This window comes from Rhincodon typus, chromosome 4 (assembly GCF_021869965.1).
Source record: "Rhincodon typus isolate 14 chromosome 4, sRhiTyp1.1, whole genome shotgun sequence".
NCBI classification, from domain to species: domain Eukaryota; kingdom Metazoa; phylum Chordata; class Chondrichthyes; order Orectolobiformes; family Rhincodontidae; genus Rhincodon; species Rhincodon typus.
Window position 1 is genome coordinate 45235807 of NC_063335.1, and position 16296 is coordinate 45252102.

The 16296-nt window shown below is 40.8% G+C and overlaps 1 long non-coding RNA gene across 2 annotated transcripts in view; it reads left to right on the top strand.

The window, feature by feature from the left end:
• LOC125483032 overlaps positions 1–16296 on the top strand; it is a 75023-nt gene that overhangs the window by 41715 nt on the left and 17012 nt on the right. For both annotated transcript variants that reach the window (XR_007262026.1, XR_007262027.1), the window contains 2 exons: positions 8178–8271; positions 13733–13810. This is a non-coding gene — a long non-coding RNA (uncharacterized LOC125483032). The remainder of the gene's footprint in view (positions 1–8177; positions 8272–13732; positions 13811–16296) is intronic.

Consider the following 16296-nt stretch of genomic DNA (forward strand, 5'->3'; position numbering starts at 1 on the left):
CCCTCCCCACACACACACACCAACCCCTCCACACACACACACAAACACCCCTCCACACACACACATATACACACACACACACACATCCATCCACACCTCCACACACACACACCCCTCCACACACACACATATACACAGACATATACACACACACATCCATCCACCCCTCCACACACAGACACCCCTCCACACACACACACCCAGACCCACACCGACCCCTCCTCACGCACCCACATCCACACACACCCCTCCACACACACACACACACACACACACACATCTTTTCCCCTATTAATCAAAGCTGGAACACTATTCTCTTCCCACATTCATCCATTCCTACCTTCTCAGCTCATGTTCACACGTTTTCACCCCCAGCCCAGAGTATACTGACACTCCTGGAACCTCACCTGCATCCCTTCTCTCCTGCTGTTCCTTTGATTGGGGGACAGGGAATGTTGTTGAATAATGCTGTCGGTGGAATGTGCAATCTTTTTCATCGTGCTCAGAGGGACCTGATGCCCTGCTGCAGCAGGGGCAGGAGCCGAGAGTACAGTTCACTTTTGAATAAGTGGAAATTGCCTTGAAAACACGTAATTGGGTAGTTGGCAAGAATACTATTTGATACCAAGCTCAAGAAGCTGCTCTGTCTTTCAGATGAGACATTAAAATACAGCCAAATAAGGTCAGAGTGTTCTGCTTGGTGTCCAGGGTGATATTTATCCATCAACTAACTTCAGACAGATTAACTGCTCAGTCATCTCCTTGTTAGTTGTGGGGCTTTGCTGCAGGCAAAATGACTGCCAAATCTATCTATAAAACAACTGTGACTACTACTTTAGAAGTTAATTAATTTGCTGTAAATAGTTTTGGGACATTCTGAGTAAGTTTCTTTTCTTCATGTATTAACTGTGACAATAAGAGTCTAATTTTCTGTGTAACCTCAACATGTCACCAGTGCACATCAGTTGTCAGCATCTTATTTTATTTTAAGAGCGGCACAGTGGTTCAGTGGCTAGCACTGCTGCCTCACAGCGCCAGGGATCCAGGTTTGATCCTACCCTTGGATGACTGTCTGGAGTTTGCACATTCTCCCCATGTTTGCATTGGTTTCCTCTGGTGCTCCAGTTTCCTCCCACAGTCTAAAGATGTGCAGGTTAGGTGGATTGGCTATGCTAAAATGCTCATAGTGTCCAGGGATGTGCAGTCTAGGTGGGTTAGCCATGGGAAACGCAGGGTTACAGAGAGAGGGTAGGGGGTTGGTGTGGAATTGATGGGCCAAATGGCCTGTCCCCACACTGTAGGGATTCTATGTTTCTATAATGATTTTCGTGGGGACTATTATTATTAAAGATGTTTGTTTAATAAGCACATTGCATAAATGGGGTGAAAATAATGATGAACTGTGGCAATCTTTTGTTGCTTTTTAACCTCTCTTGAGCCCGGGGAACTGTGACTAATTGTAGCACTCTGACAACCATCCTGTCATTTAGCTGACTACAAATCGAACATTCCTCAGTCTTTGTGGACCAGTTCTACTTTGAGCAGTTCATTTATTCATTGCGTCATGGGGAACTGTCTCTAGGATGTTTTGATGTGGATTTAAACACATGAAAGGGATGCAGTACTTATGCAATCTTTTTTAAAATGCCTTGTAAATGTGGACACTTCACTTGAATGTTTGGAAAGAAGCAAATTCCTTGCTACTGACCTCTGTCATTTAAGTGGAAGTAATGTGGTGAAGGCTTTTTGATGTGGTGACTGTAAGCTGGAACCACCTGGATAGTGAAGCATTCATTATTGACAATATCTTGCAGCCAGCAGCATGGTGACGTCTGTATAATAGCAAGCAGCTCCCTTTTTTCAGGAGAACTGGAATAGTTCCAAAACCCTTGGTGGGAGGTTCTGCTGCTTTGATGAAATCAGTGAGAATTTGTGGAAATGCACAAGAATAAGCCTTTGAGTCTGTGTCGCTGGATTAGAAATAACACGCCATTCCTTAATCAAGTCATCAGAGCTGCTATTCATGTGAATAATATAATGCAATGACATCAGTAGCGGGGCTGTGGAATGCTCCAGGAACGTCAACATTTTTATTGTCTATAGTATCACGTTGCACTCAATGTCATTTAAAGGTGAGCAGCTATACATGGTAGCAACAAAAAGCCTGCTTTAATTTTTAGAATGGAAACTCCCAAGTTCGAGACAATTTTTGTCAGATGAAAAGACTATGCATTGTTTTCCTTTCCCCAGCCCACTATGACCCTTCCATTTATTTTCACCCCCTGCTCTCCCAGGACCCAATTAAACCCCTCTCCTCTGTTGTATAAGGTGACGATTGTAAAGGGGTTAATGTTCATGTCACATTGGCTCTATCCATTCCACTGGTATCACAGCAGTCTGTGCATGGAGCTCTACTTTCAGAGTGAGTAGAGCTATAATTGCTAGTTCCTAATCATCCTGGCAATTATACCTGACCAAATATCGTTGTACTTATATAAAGGCAAAATACTGCAAATACTGGAAATCTGAGACAAACAGATAAAATGTAGGAGAAACTCAGCAGGTCTGGCAGCATCTGTGGAGAGGGAAACAGAGTTAATGTTTCTGGTCTGATATCATTCTTCTTCAGAACAGAAGACCTAGGTGTATTTATGGGTAATATGCAATAGACCCTCTTGTTATTGAAGAATATTGCCTCTTCTTGGATACTCTACAGTGGTGTTACATTCTACCATTAATCACTAGATAACCCAAAACAAAGCAAAGAACAAGAAGATTTGTGGCAGTGAGCTACCTCAAACAACCCTTACCCAGTACTGCATACTGGTAGAGGTGGCAAATACCATAAGGTACTGGGTGTGGTCATCAGTGCAGCATCGAATGTTTGAATTCAAGACATGCAGACAGCTGTTGTGATTCTTTTGTATTTTGTCAGTTCAGTGTACACTGTTGCTTGCCTGTAGTGCTACTGGTGTGACCCCTCTACTATCAGGAGAAGAAATTGAAACATAAAAAAGAGAATAGAAATGCAAACAATTGAATTGATTCTTTTAAGAGCATTACCGCTTTACGAAGTTACAATTAGGCAGAAACACAATTACTGACAAAGAGATACAAGGAAAAAGGCAAGCTCAACACTCTAGAGGCAGAACTTTATCCAAAAGCTGGTAAGAAGGGCTGGGGAAGGTGCATGTTTGAAGAAAAGAGAGAACAGCCAGCTAAACAACGTTATACTGAAGAAGTTTAATGACATCTCAGTCTCAGCAGTAGTTAGCCAAATAACAGAAATGTTTGCTAAATCACAGAAAGATGATTGAAGAGTCATTTATGAAATCACATGGTACTTTTTCTCCTTGACTCAGTGGCAATGCAACAGTTCTTAGCATATACTGCAGGGCATCAAGAGACATATTCAAATACTACAACCTTCCTCTGAGGATTCTGGTGGCTTGCTCACCCTTGTCTCCATGTGTGCACTGCTCCACTGACCAAAGTTGTCCTATGCAATGGACCGTGAGATTCCTGAGTGTTCCTTGTTGCTTAGATGCCATCCTGTGCCATTCACCTGCTGTTGAAAAGTTGCTAGGACACTGAACTGACAACAATAAAAGCACCAGAACAGCTGTCTACATGTCAGAATGTGAATGCTTGATGCTACATTGATCATGGTAAATAATCTGCACATTTACACAGTGAAAGCCTTTGCACTGATGTAACTATGGGGAGTTCTGTTTGGGCCGTAAAATGAATATATCCCACAACACTGGGGAATCCAATGATTTTAAAAGAAGATATATTGTCAACAATTTGGCACTCAATTGAACTCAACAAACTGAACTGCCCTGCAGAAGAGAGCATTGCCTTACAAATGAACACACAGAGAATTGACTGATCCAGCAAAACTATCAGGAATTAGTCTGTAGCTAAACGTTCATATCTGTAGTTACTTTCTTGGCCGCAGTCAGGCCTGTCAAGGCTGAGGACTTTATTGACAAATCCAGTTGCAGCAACGAGTGGAGGTTGTACTTTTTTTTTAATGACTGAAGTGTGTTCTCTTGAGACAAAGATCATGAGAAAGATATTGGAATGCTTCTCTGGGTTGACACATCTGCTATGTGGATATCACGTTTAGACTTCTGCAGCTCTTTTCCTCCTAAATGTAAAGTGGGAAGCCTATTTTGATGAAGGGTCTGCATTTCTGAAGAAGGGTCTAGGCCCGAAACGTCAACCTTACTGCTCCTATGATGCTGCTTGGCCTGCTGTGTTCATCCAGCTCCGCACCTTGTTGTCTCAGATTTTCCAGCATCTGCAGTTCCTACTATCTCTGATACAATTTTAACCCCACTGCGAAGCCTCTTCTAAGGATGCCTACCCTGAAGAAGTTACCCTCCTCCTCCGGACCCATTTCTGATGAAGGGTCTAGGCCCGAAACGTCAGCCTTACTGTTCCTATGATGCTGCTTGGCCTGCTGTGTTCATCCAGCTCTGCACCTTGTTGTCTCAGCCTATTTTGTGCTCCTTCTTAACTCCCATTAAGTACAAAGCTCTCCAAACGTAATAGAGAATTTAGTGAACACTTCCTGATTACAACTGTGCAAAAATTTTACAAGTGTTCGTAACAATCCTAAGAAATAGCCTGGCCACAAGTCTGCAAAAGCGACCTCACTCTTAACAGTTCTCCTGCAAACAACTGCTTCTGCCCTAATAATCTGCTCCTGGTATCTTGAGCCAATTTCAATGTGAGAAGCTAGAGGTCATGGATTCCAGGAGGGGTGACACTCTGTTGTTTCATGGGATGTGGACATCATCAGCAAGGTCAGCATTACTTGCCTATCCCTAGTTGCTCTTGCACTGAGTGGTTTACCACTTCTGAGGGCAGTAAAAAGTCAATCACATTGTTGTAGATCTGAAATCACATGTAGACCAGGCCAGGTTGGTAGATTTCCTTTCCTAAAGGACAAGAGTGAACCTCGGAGATTTTTACAACGATTATCAATGGTTTGTGATTCAGCATGAAACAAGTTTTCAATTCCAGATATTATTGAATGAACTTAAATTCCAACAACAAGAACTTGAATCTGAACCCATGCTCTAAGAACATTAGATAGACTAGAATATTCTAGTTCCTAAGCCAGTGACATTACTGTAATGTTACCCTCTCCCTGAGGGCATAGGCTTATTCTTACTGCATAATTTACATTTTACTTCCATGGCGTGGGCAGGCTCTCCCACATGCCAAATGTAATTTGTGGGATCCCTCATCAATAAGAAGATACTTACTGATAAATCATTAATGAAACAAAACCACAGGGAGTAATTTTCCAAATATTTGCTGGTGAAAGATCCTTCCCTAAGATCTATGCACATTGGAAAGGCATAGTAATGTTTCAATATATAATTAACATTTGTATGTGGTGAAGTTTCAAATTTACCTGGCCCAATTTTCCTTTGTGGTTATGTTGGTAAACAGAATGGGGGTGGAAAATCGGGCACTGAGCATTCTCCTTTCTCCTTGCCACCTGATGTCACCTTTGGGATTTGTTCCTGGAAATTATGTTAAATGTATATTGTTACAATAGGGTGCAAAAGATTTAATTAAAGACAACATATAGCCTGTCTCTCCAGCATCATTGGACACAAGGAATGCTGATTTGCTCCCAGGCTTGCTGGCATTACTTATCTAAATGAGATTGTTTAAAGTTGAAATGACTACTTCAACTGAGGTAATAGATTGTCAGGTTGGAATATAAAGCATTAGAAACTATTTTTAACCTGTTGTTCTCCAGACCAAGTGGAAAATCAGCTGCTTCATCCCTGGTGGTAATAGCCTTGAGAAAGGGTTTTATAACACTGGAGCACCCAGAGTTACTCAGCTTTTCCTCAAGTTGGTGTTTATATAGGTAGTAGTCATCCATTTGCTGTGCTGTGGTTCAGTGGGAATCTCATTGTCTCTGAGGGACACCATTGTGGAGTTTGCAACTCATTCCAGGGACTTTAAAACTGAATTTACTGAGGGTGTGCTGTGGTGCCAGGGATGACGTCTTATCAAATGAGATATTAAGCTGGTTGGTGGCTCAGCAGATGCAAATGATCCCATGCGCTATTAAAGAAGAGTAGACAAATTCTCACCTATGTCCAGGCGAATTTTTATCCTTCAATCTCACAAAATAAATTTTCTGGTCATTACCACTTTGTTGTTGGTGGGAACTTGCTGTGCAATGCCTTAAATAATGAAGGATCACTTCTATTGTTATCTTTGCATATTTTTGTTTCCCTGTTGTTCAAAATGCATGGTTGGCTGTAAAGTTCTTTGGAAATATCCTGAGGTTGTAAAAGGTGTTACAGAAACACAAGTACTTTGTTTTCTTTACTGAACTTAAATTTGAAAGCACAGAACCCCCTCCCTATTGGCATTGTAGGTGTACTAACCCCAAATGAACTGCAGTGGTTCGAGAAGGCAGTTAATGACCACCTTTTTAAAGCCAACAAGGGGTGGGCAATAAACTCTGGCCTAGCCACATCCCATGAATGTATAAGAAAGTAATAATGTAGTACATCCTTCTTAGTGAACTGTACTAGCTGGGAGTAATTGGACTGTAAAATTACCAAATGTCCAAATATTTGGTTCAAATGCAATATGATGCAAAATCAAATGCTTCACAAAACTCAAGATGTGAGATCAATAAGCAAAGATAATAATGGGAGTGATCCTTCATTACTTAAGGCAAAAAGGACCTAGGAAATCATCCCATATCCAGATGAAAATGGAACCTCCTGCACTGCATCATATGTAACAGTGAAGGAGCAGGCTTCTGACAAAATAATCACTGAGGTACCCATCTGCTCCAGAGACTTTGCCAGCCTGGTAATAAATAAACAGAATGATTAATCCCCTCCAAAGAGATGAGGTCATCTAACTGAACATGATCCATGCTATTCATGCTTGGGAAAGAGTCTGCGACAGATATATCTGGATTGTGATGATGAGGCAAAAAGTGGAGCTGTAATGGATCTGTGCACCTTGGGCATTAGATAAGACATTCCATTTTATGATGCATTCCTATTTCACCAGCGGCTGCTCTGTTGGAATGCTTCTCTTTTGTGATTATTACTAATAGAGTTCCTGCTTTGAATTTTCATCTTAAATGAAAAGCAAGTGTACATTTTGACCCAGATAGCAGCATATCACATAGACTCTGCTAGTTCTTTGCAAAAACTATGTAAAAAGTCTTACTGCCCCAAGAACTCAGCAAAAGTAATATTGAAAGAACAGAAGATCTGCAATTATCTGTATTTCTTGTGACTTCAAGACATCCCAAAGTATTTTATGGCCGATAAAGTACCATAGTTTTGTAGGAAACTAGGTGGCCAATTTTAGTTCCCACATACAGCAAAGGGATAATGAGCAGATAATCTGTTTCTGTGATGATGATTGAGGGGTTGAAGATAATTCCATGTACTGTTATAGATCTCACAGGTACCTCCTGTTTATAGAGTACACAGAAGGAAATCATTCTCTCATATCTCAATTGGTGAGAAAAGTGTCCAATGTGGAAGCAAGTCAAATGAACAAGGACATCCTTTTCTGGTGAGTGTTTGTCTATCACAGGAATGCAGTTGATTGTAAAGGAGAGTGTGGTTGACTCAGCAACTGCAGATTAGATAGGAACAATATGAACCAAAGCTCCTGTACGGTCCCTTCGGAAGTGATATTCGGTATGGGCAAAATTGAATTCTGCTTTTTTGTTACACAGAATTAGCTGTAATTTTGCAGCAGATAAAGACACCTTTTGGTCTGTGTGCTTATGCTGCACATTGGTTTCCTCCTACTTCACTTTACCCAATCAAAATATCTTTCTATTCCCCTCAATCTCATATCTTCCTGTTAAAAGGATCAGTGCGATTTGCCTTAAGCACTCCTTCTGGTTGCACGTTCTAGATTGTCACCATTTACTGGTCAGAATTCCTCCATATTGGATTACTACTGACAATCTTATCTTCTGCTCTGTAGTTTTGGGTCCCTACAAGTGCAAACATTCTCTCCATGTGCACTCTTATTTAACCCCTTCATAATTTGAAGGCCTCTTTCCAATCACCTCTCAGTCTTCTATTTTCAAGAGAAAAATGTCCCAGCTCTTCAAGCCCTCCTTGACAGTTTTCTTTCTCGGTTTTGTCTAGATCCAATCATTGGGCATTTGTACAAGGAGCTGGAGGGACAACAGCAGGCACCTTTGGAACTAAATGGCAGGAGAGGCTCCTTTTGTAGGAGGGGGTAAGTAAAGGAGGGAAAGTAATAAGAAAATTGGAGACAAAAATATGCTGAGAGAACGTGAATAATTTTTATATTCACAGACACTGACCCCTAGTGGACATCAGCATTATTGACACCAGAATATTTCTGTGGATAAATGAAACAACTTAGAACAATTTCATAGCCTTAATGACTGACTAATTTAAAAAAAGTGTTCAAGTTCATTGTGGGGCCTGTTGAAGGTTCATTGGTCTTCCCTCATGACTCTGTGGGAGATTGGTATAACTGGTATCTGGTTGTGCTGCAATTCTAGCATTTCTGGTAGTTTTTTTATTTCTGTGTAGACTGTTGTTTCCATCTACCCCTTACAATGATGACATGGTATTGGGACCAGAGGGAGAAAGTGGTCACACTGCCAGCTTCCATCCTTTGTTTAGGCTGCTATTAGAGGTAGCATTATAAAATGAGTCTTCACCATTGCTAATTATGTGGTATGAGCTATAAACCACTTGTTAGTTTAACAGGAAGAAACTGCATCTTAAACAAGGTACAATTTATTGCATAATAGCAACTAGGTACAAGTTACATTAATATGATAGCTAGAGATGACGAGGATGACCCAGATGGTAGGTTTCACTCCTTCGAGATCGTAAGTTGTTTTCCTTCCAAATATGTATGTCATTGTCATAGTGGATGGTGCTTAAATCACTCCTCAGCATTAACCCTTTCACATCCTTGCATATTTATATAACTCTTTCCATGAGCCTTTTTTCATTTATTAATATGTTACACACTTGTGTATGTAATTACTTTAACCACTACACCATATCTCCCCAGACCCCTCCAGACTCTCTGACTTCACAAATTTGGGCTGTCTAGAGGTTTCACAATTCTCCCATAACGCATTCTCTTCAGAATTTGAAGTTTGCTAGATCTCTGGCTTGAAGGCTGCTGATTTTGATTTGGTACTTAACAGCGTGAGATTAGGGAAGACCCTTTAACACGGACAGCCTTTTATCTCTTGGATTTCCTTTCGTTGATTGTGTCTTTCCTGCTGAAATGGGTAATTGCTTTTTAATGGCATTTCCTTGGATCACTGAACCAGGTAATTTTCTTGCCTGTGTTCTGAATCTGAGGACATTGTTTGGGTCAACTCAATGGTGCTTTCAATGGGGTTGTATGAATCCCATCTTCAGTACGTATGAGCAGATTTTTATACTCAATCTGCTGGTCAATCTGTGCTGAAGTGCGCAGATTATTTATTTTAACTTGTTGATTAATTTAGATATTTAGACATTTTCTTTTACTTTCTGGGATTGCATTACTGATGAAACCACCATATCACTTCATCAATAATACTACCTGAGCTTTGCTTCTTGTTTGATGTGATCATCGTATCTGGCACTGATTATTTCTCCTTTTAAGAATATTCTGCTTGAACTGTGTTTCCTTAGTATCTAAAGTCAGGATTGAATCTGCCATTACACTTTGTTCATCAAATCTTGTTAAATCGAGTTATATCAGTTGAAGATTCATCAATGGAACCCAGGTGGGATACTCCGCTCATTGGCTATGTCATAATCTGTGTTTCCTCGCAAATTTTGCAGATCCTTGCAATATGAGCTCTCATCAGTGTTGATTGAAGTGGCTACCATTCTTGCTAATCCAGTGTAGTTGCAGGTTTCCATGTTGTTGCCAGAACAAAACAAATTGCTAATGCCAACGTAGCTAATATCAATAATTTTGTCTTCTGTTTCAGTTCTGGTTTTGGTAAAATTCAAACCGTGGTGTTTAAAGCTCATTATTATGTATGGATTGAATTGCTCCAATTCTTGTTTATCTTAGAATAATGAGGAGATAGTTCTAAATCAAACAGTTGATTTGCTTGGCTTAAAACAATCAAGCAACATATAAGGATTTGTAATTGGACAAGCTTAACCAATCATTTCACTATGACATTAATAATTAGCTCTGCACTAATGAATTATGCTTTGCTTCAGAAGAAGATTATAAGTGATCTTTGATAAGAAATTGAGTGAGGCTATTTTACACCAAATATTGAGTAATTATTGAAGAAACAACTATTTTTAACATAACTATAATACGAAGCATATTCTCAGACCTGGTAGGAAAACGTCTGAAACTCCTTGTGTTACTTAGAGAGTGAGGATACCCTTTTGGAGAGGTCAGGTACCATTTCATACATAGTCCTGGGGTTCCTTTTGGGGAGGGTAGGTACTTATTATTAAAGATCAGGATCCTGTTGGGTGAGGCAAGGTGTTCCTTTGGAGAAGTAAGTTGCTGTTTTGGTGAAGTAGATTCCCTTTAGGAGAGGTATGTTGGTCTTTGGGAGAAGTAAGGTGTCACTTAGAATTGTTAAAATACACATGAATGTGTGTGAAAATCACTAAACGTATTGGGACTGTAAAACTCAATGGATTGTCAACGGGAGTTGTTAAGAAGAGTTGACAAACTGTCAAGGTAGTTAAAACTGCTGCCCTTCGAATATTAATACAATGTCTGCAGTGTTAAGAAAATCAATACTTCCTTTATCACATTATCTGATAACATAAGTTTAAGAACTGACTGGATTAGTGGCACTTAACTTATTTCACAACCTTTTGTTATCACAGGGGGTGCCTTTCAATTCACTATTATTTTTTCCAGGTTGGGTTTGTGGAGCTTGGATTTATCTAAACTCTGACCCGTGAGTGAACATTCGGGCCCTTCTCTTTTGTTCTTCCTGCCCCTCCCCCTTCCTATTAGACACTTAGATTTCTTCCTTTGCTCCCGGTCTTGATCTGATACTTCAACTTTGTTTCTCACCACAGACTGAAGTGATTTATAGCTTTTAATTAGCTTTAGAGATCAGGAGTAATTCCCTGATAACTTTTGTCTGCTGCGTTCAAATTAGTCCATCCTACAAGTGCTTAGTCTTGTGTTTATAAGACTGGCTGAAGCATTCCACAGGGGAAGAAGCTGCTGAGGAGGTATTTTCCTCCAAATTTCCTGCTTAACTTTAATAAGCGTGAGCTATGTTATAAATTTCCCAGATATTTGAGGGGTCTGGGATATCTCTTTTCAGAATATATACAGCCCCACTTAAGGAGTTTATAGAGAGGAGGGTTTGTTTCAGTTGTTAACAGAAAACCTTAAATGAGTTGACTTACTGATTCTACAATTTTATGAACACAAATTAACAAGCAGAGCACTTTAAATGAATAATTATATGGCTATGCTAAAAAATGATCAAAAGATGTGATACCAAATCTAATAGAATCCAGTTTGTTATTAACAACCGTTCAGAAATATCTAAGAATATCCTGGAATACAGAGTTATACAGCACATGAACAGACCCTTCAGTCCGACTCATCTGCGCCGACCAGACATCCCAATCTCCCCTCATCCCATTTGCCAGCGTTTGGCCCATATCCCTGTAAACCTTCCTATTCATATATCCATCCAGATGCCTTTTAAATGTTGTAACTGTACCAGCCTTCACTACATCCTCTGGCAGCTCATTCCATTCATGCACCACCCTTTGCGTGCAAAAGTTACCCGTTTTAAATCTTTTCCCTCTCACCTTAATCCTATGGCTTCTAGTTTTGGACTCCCCCATCCTAGGAAAAAGACCTTGGCTATTCACTCTGTCCATGCCCCTCATGATGTTATAAACCTCTACAAGGTCACCCCACAGCCTCCGATGCTCCAGGGGACAAAGCCCTAACCTATTCAGCCACTTCCTGTAACTCAAACCCTCCAGTCTTGGCAACATCCTTGTAAAGCTTTTCTGCACTCTCTCAAGTTTAACAATATTCTTCCTACAGAAGGGCAACCAGAATTGTACGCAGTATTCCAAAAGTGGCCTCACCAGTGTCCTGTGCAGCTGCAACCTGATGTCCCAACTCCTATACTCAATGCTGACTGATGTAGGCAAGCGTGCCAAATGCCTTCTTTACCACCCTGTCTACCTGTGACTTTCAAGGATCTATGAACCTGCATTGCTAGGTCCCTTTGTTTGGTCCTGCCCTGCCTTGTATTAACAAAACGCAGCACCTCACATTTATCTAAATTAAACTCCACCTGCCATTCCTTGGCCCATTGATCCATCTGATCAAAGTCCCGTTGTACTCTGAGACAACCATCTTCACTGTCCACTACACCACATATTTTGGTGTTATCTGCAAATTTAATAACCATACCTCCTATATTCACATCCAAATCATTTATGTAAATGACAAGAAGCAGTGGACCCAGCACCGATCCATTTGGCACATCGCTTGTCACAGGCCTTCAGTCCGAAAAGCAAACTTCTATCACCATCCTCTGTCTCCTATCTTCAAGCCAATTTTGTATCCGATTGGCTAGTTCCCCCTAGATCCCATATGATCTAACCTTACTAACCAGTCTACTATGCGGAGTCTTGTTGAACACTTTGATGAAGTCCACATATTGCCTTCATCAATCTTCTTTGTCACCTCTTCAAAAACCTCAGTCAAGTTAGTGAGGCATGATTTCCCTTGCATAAAGCCACATTGATAATCCCTAATCAGTCCTTGCCTTTCCAAAAGCATGTAAATCCTGTCCCTCAGAATCCCCTCCAACCACTGGCATAAGGCTCACCAGTCCACAGTTCTCTAGATTTTTCTTGCAGCCTTTCTTAAATAATGGCGCCACATTAGCCGACCTCCAGTCTGCCAGGACTTCACCCATGGCTGTCGATAATACAAATATCTCAGCAAGGGGCCCAGCAATCTCTTCCCTAACTTCCCACAAAGTTCTAGGAAACAGATGTGTAGATTAGGTGGGTTATAGGGGGATGGGTCTGGGTGGGATGCCCTCAGGGTCGGTGTGGACTTGTTGGGCCCAAGGGCCTGTTTCCACACTGTAAGGATTCTATAAAAAAAACCTGATCAGGTCCGAAGAATAGAACATCCATGAACATTTAAAGCAAAGATTACTTCAAAGTCCTGAGTGTGTAAGACATTTTCTCCCAGTAGGAGAAAATTAATATTTTCCTGTATGTTTCCTTTTATTTCTTTATTATTCAGTGAAGATTTCTTTATGAAATTTTGAAGTTCTACATGAAGTTCGTTTGTCTAGTGAATTTATTTGAATGTTTTACACGCTTGTAGAGATATTCCTTCTATCTCTCCCTAATTCTTTCAACCTTAAAAGAATCTTTTGTTAAAGGTTTATTAGTAAAGCTGTCTCATTTCTCTGTATTTATGTGTTGTTGTTTTCTGATTTCTAGCAGTATTTGTTTGATAAGGATCTTTGCCATCACTTATCAGTTGGATGCTTCTTGTATTTTTCATTTAATTGAAATCTAATTTACACACTTAGGTGTGATGTTGCTCCTTCTCTTTCCAGTGATTTTCAATGAGTGAACTATTATTCATACCTTTTTGTTGTCTGGTAAGTACTAATACATTTACTTAATTAACAGCATATACGTGTCATCTCCATGTCCCCTTCTAGGCATATTCTAAGTTCAAAGTATACATTTAAAGGTTTGGAAGCTGTGGACACCAGTAGCATACTAGAACTTCAAGGGAGGTAAGTGTAATAGCCATCATTAAGGCGAAGGTGCTGGGGAAGCAGAAAGGTCTGTAGGCAAATAAAACACTTGGACCGGATGGACAACACCCTAGAGTTCTGAAGGAGATAGCTGAGGAAATTGTGGAGGCATTGGTAGTGATCTCTCCGGAACCACTGGAGTCAGGGAGGGTCCCACAGGAATGGAAAATGGCTAATCTAACACCCCTGTTTAAGAAAGGAGGGGGGCAGAAGATAAGAAATTAGCCTGGTTAGCCTGACCTTGGTCAATAGTAAGATTTAAGAGTTCATTGTTAAGGATGAGATTGTAGAGTACTTGGAAGAGCATGGTAAATTAGGGTGGAGTCAACATGGCTTTATCAAGAGAAACAAAAACAGGAATTGCTGCAAAAGCTCAGCAAGTCTGGCAGCATCTGTGAAGAGAAATCGGAGTTAATGTTTCGGGTCCAGTGACCCTTCCTGAGAACTTCATCAACGGGGGGCCATGCCTGATAAATCTGTTAGAATTCATTACGGAGATAACGAGCAAGTTCGACAAAGAAGAATCAGTGGATGAGATCTATTTGGATTTCCAGAAGGCCTTTGACAAGGTGCTGCACAGGAGGCTGCTAAATAAGGTAACAACCCATGGTGTTAGGGACAAGGTACTTGCATGGATGGAAAATTGGCGGACTGGCAGAAGACAGGGTAGGGATAAAGGGATCTTTTTCAGGATGGCAGCCAGTGACTAGTGGAGTTCCACAGGGTTCAGTGTTGGGACCGCAACTATTCATGCTATACATTAACAATCTGGACAAAGGAATTGAGGGAATTGTTAAGTTTGCAGATGACACAAAGATAGGTGGAGGGACAAGTAGTGTTGAGGAGGTAAGGAAGCTGCAAGGACTTGGACAGGCTAGGAGAGTGAGTAAAGAAATGGCAGATGGAGTACAATATGGGAAATTGTGAGGTTATGCACTTTGGTACAAAAAAGTCTAGATTATTTTCTAAATATGGAAAGGCTTCGGAAATCTGAAGTACAAAGGGACTTGGGAGTCTTAGTCCAGGATTCTCTTAAGGTTAACATGCAGATTCAGTTGGTAGTTAGGAAGGCAAATGCAGTGTTAGCATTTATTTCTAGAGGTCTAGAACACAAGAGCAAAGATGTACTGCTGAGGCTGTATAAAGCTCTGATCAGACTGAATTTTGAATATTGTGAGCAGTTTTGGGTCCTATAGCCAAGAAAGGATGAGCTGGCCTTAGAGGAGGCTTACAAAATAATCCCAGGGATGAAGCGCTTGTCATATGAAATCTCTGGGTCTGTACTCAATGGAGTTTAGAAGGATTAGGAGTGATCTCATTGAAATTTACAGAATACTGAGAGGCCTGTATAGAGTGGACATGGAGAAGAAGTTTCCTCTAGTTAGAGAGACTAAGACCCAAGGGCACAGTCTTGGTGAGGGCACAACTCTTTAGAATTGAGTTGAGGAGGAATTTCTTCAGCCAGAGGATGATGAATCTGTGGAATGCATTGCCACAAAAGGTTGTGGAGGTCAAGTCATTGAGTGGATTTAAGACAGAATTGGATATATTTGTAAGGGAATCAAAGCTCACAAGGAGAAGGCAGGAGAGTGGGGTTGAGAAACATATTAGTCATAATTGAATGGTGAGCAGATTTCTGAAGAAGGGTCTAGACCAGAAACGTCAGCCTTCCTGCTCCTCTGATGCTGCTTGGCCTGCTGTGTTCATCCAGCTCTACACCTTATTATCTTAGCTAGGAAGTTACATGGATATCGGGATGGAGTGCCAATTGTTGATAGCCAGACAGCCATCATGCACTGTATGCCCCTGTGTTAGGGTCACAATGAGAACAGAAACAAAAGACGCTTACAAAGCAGACTTTGGGCTGATGTTTGGGGCTATTTTTTCAAACTACAAGAAGTTTCTCAGTCTGGGAGGTCCTCAGCAATGCCTGTCTGCTCATGGGCATTGTGCACAAATGTCTCCAGGTGTTAGGACTGTTAGAATGTGTAAACGTTCATCTGTGTGGCCAGTCCTTGGGTGCTTGCAAATGTCAATGTGTCACATTAAGAGCGATCTGTGTGGCCTACAAAACACGCTCCTACAGCTTCCCCGCATAAAAGAAGAATGCAACAACAATGAGGCTGCAGCTACTCATTGGCCTGGTTTATTCTTCATGAAACAATGTGGTTTTGAAGCCAGGAGTAATGGTAAATGGAGGTTAGACAAGCAAACTGCTACATGAGCAAAATAATATTCTGAAAGAGGATAGACTTAGTATGACAATCCAAATACAGCTTTTTTTTTATTCTGAACTCCTATTAATAAGACCATAAAATGTTGGATCAGAAGTAGGTCATTCACATCATTGAGTCTGCTCTGCTATTCAAGGAGATCATGGCTGATCTGATAATCCTTGACTCCACTATCCTGCATTTTTCCCTGCCTTTTAATTACAAGATGAAGACCAGAACCATCCAACTGAA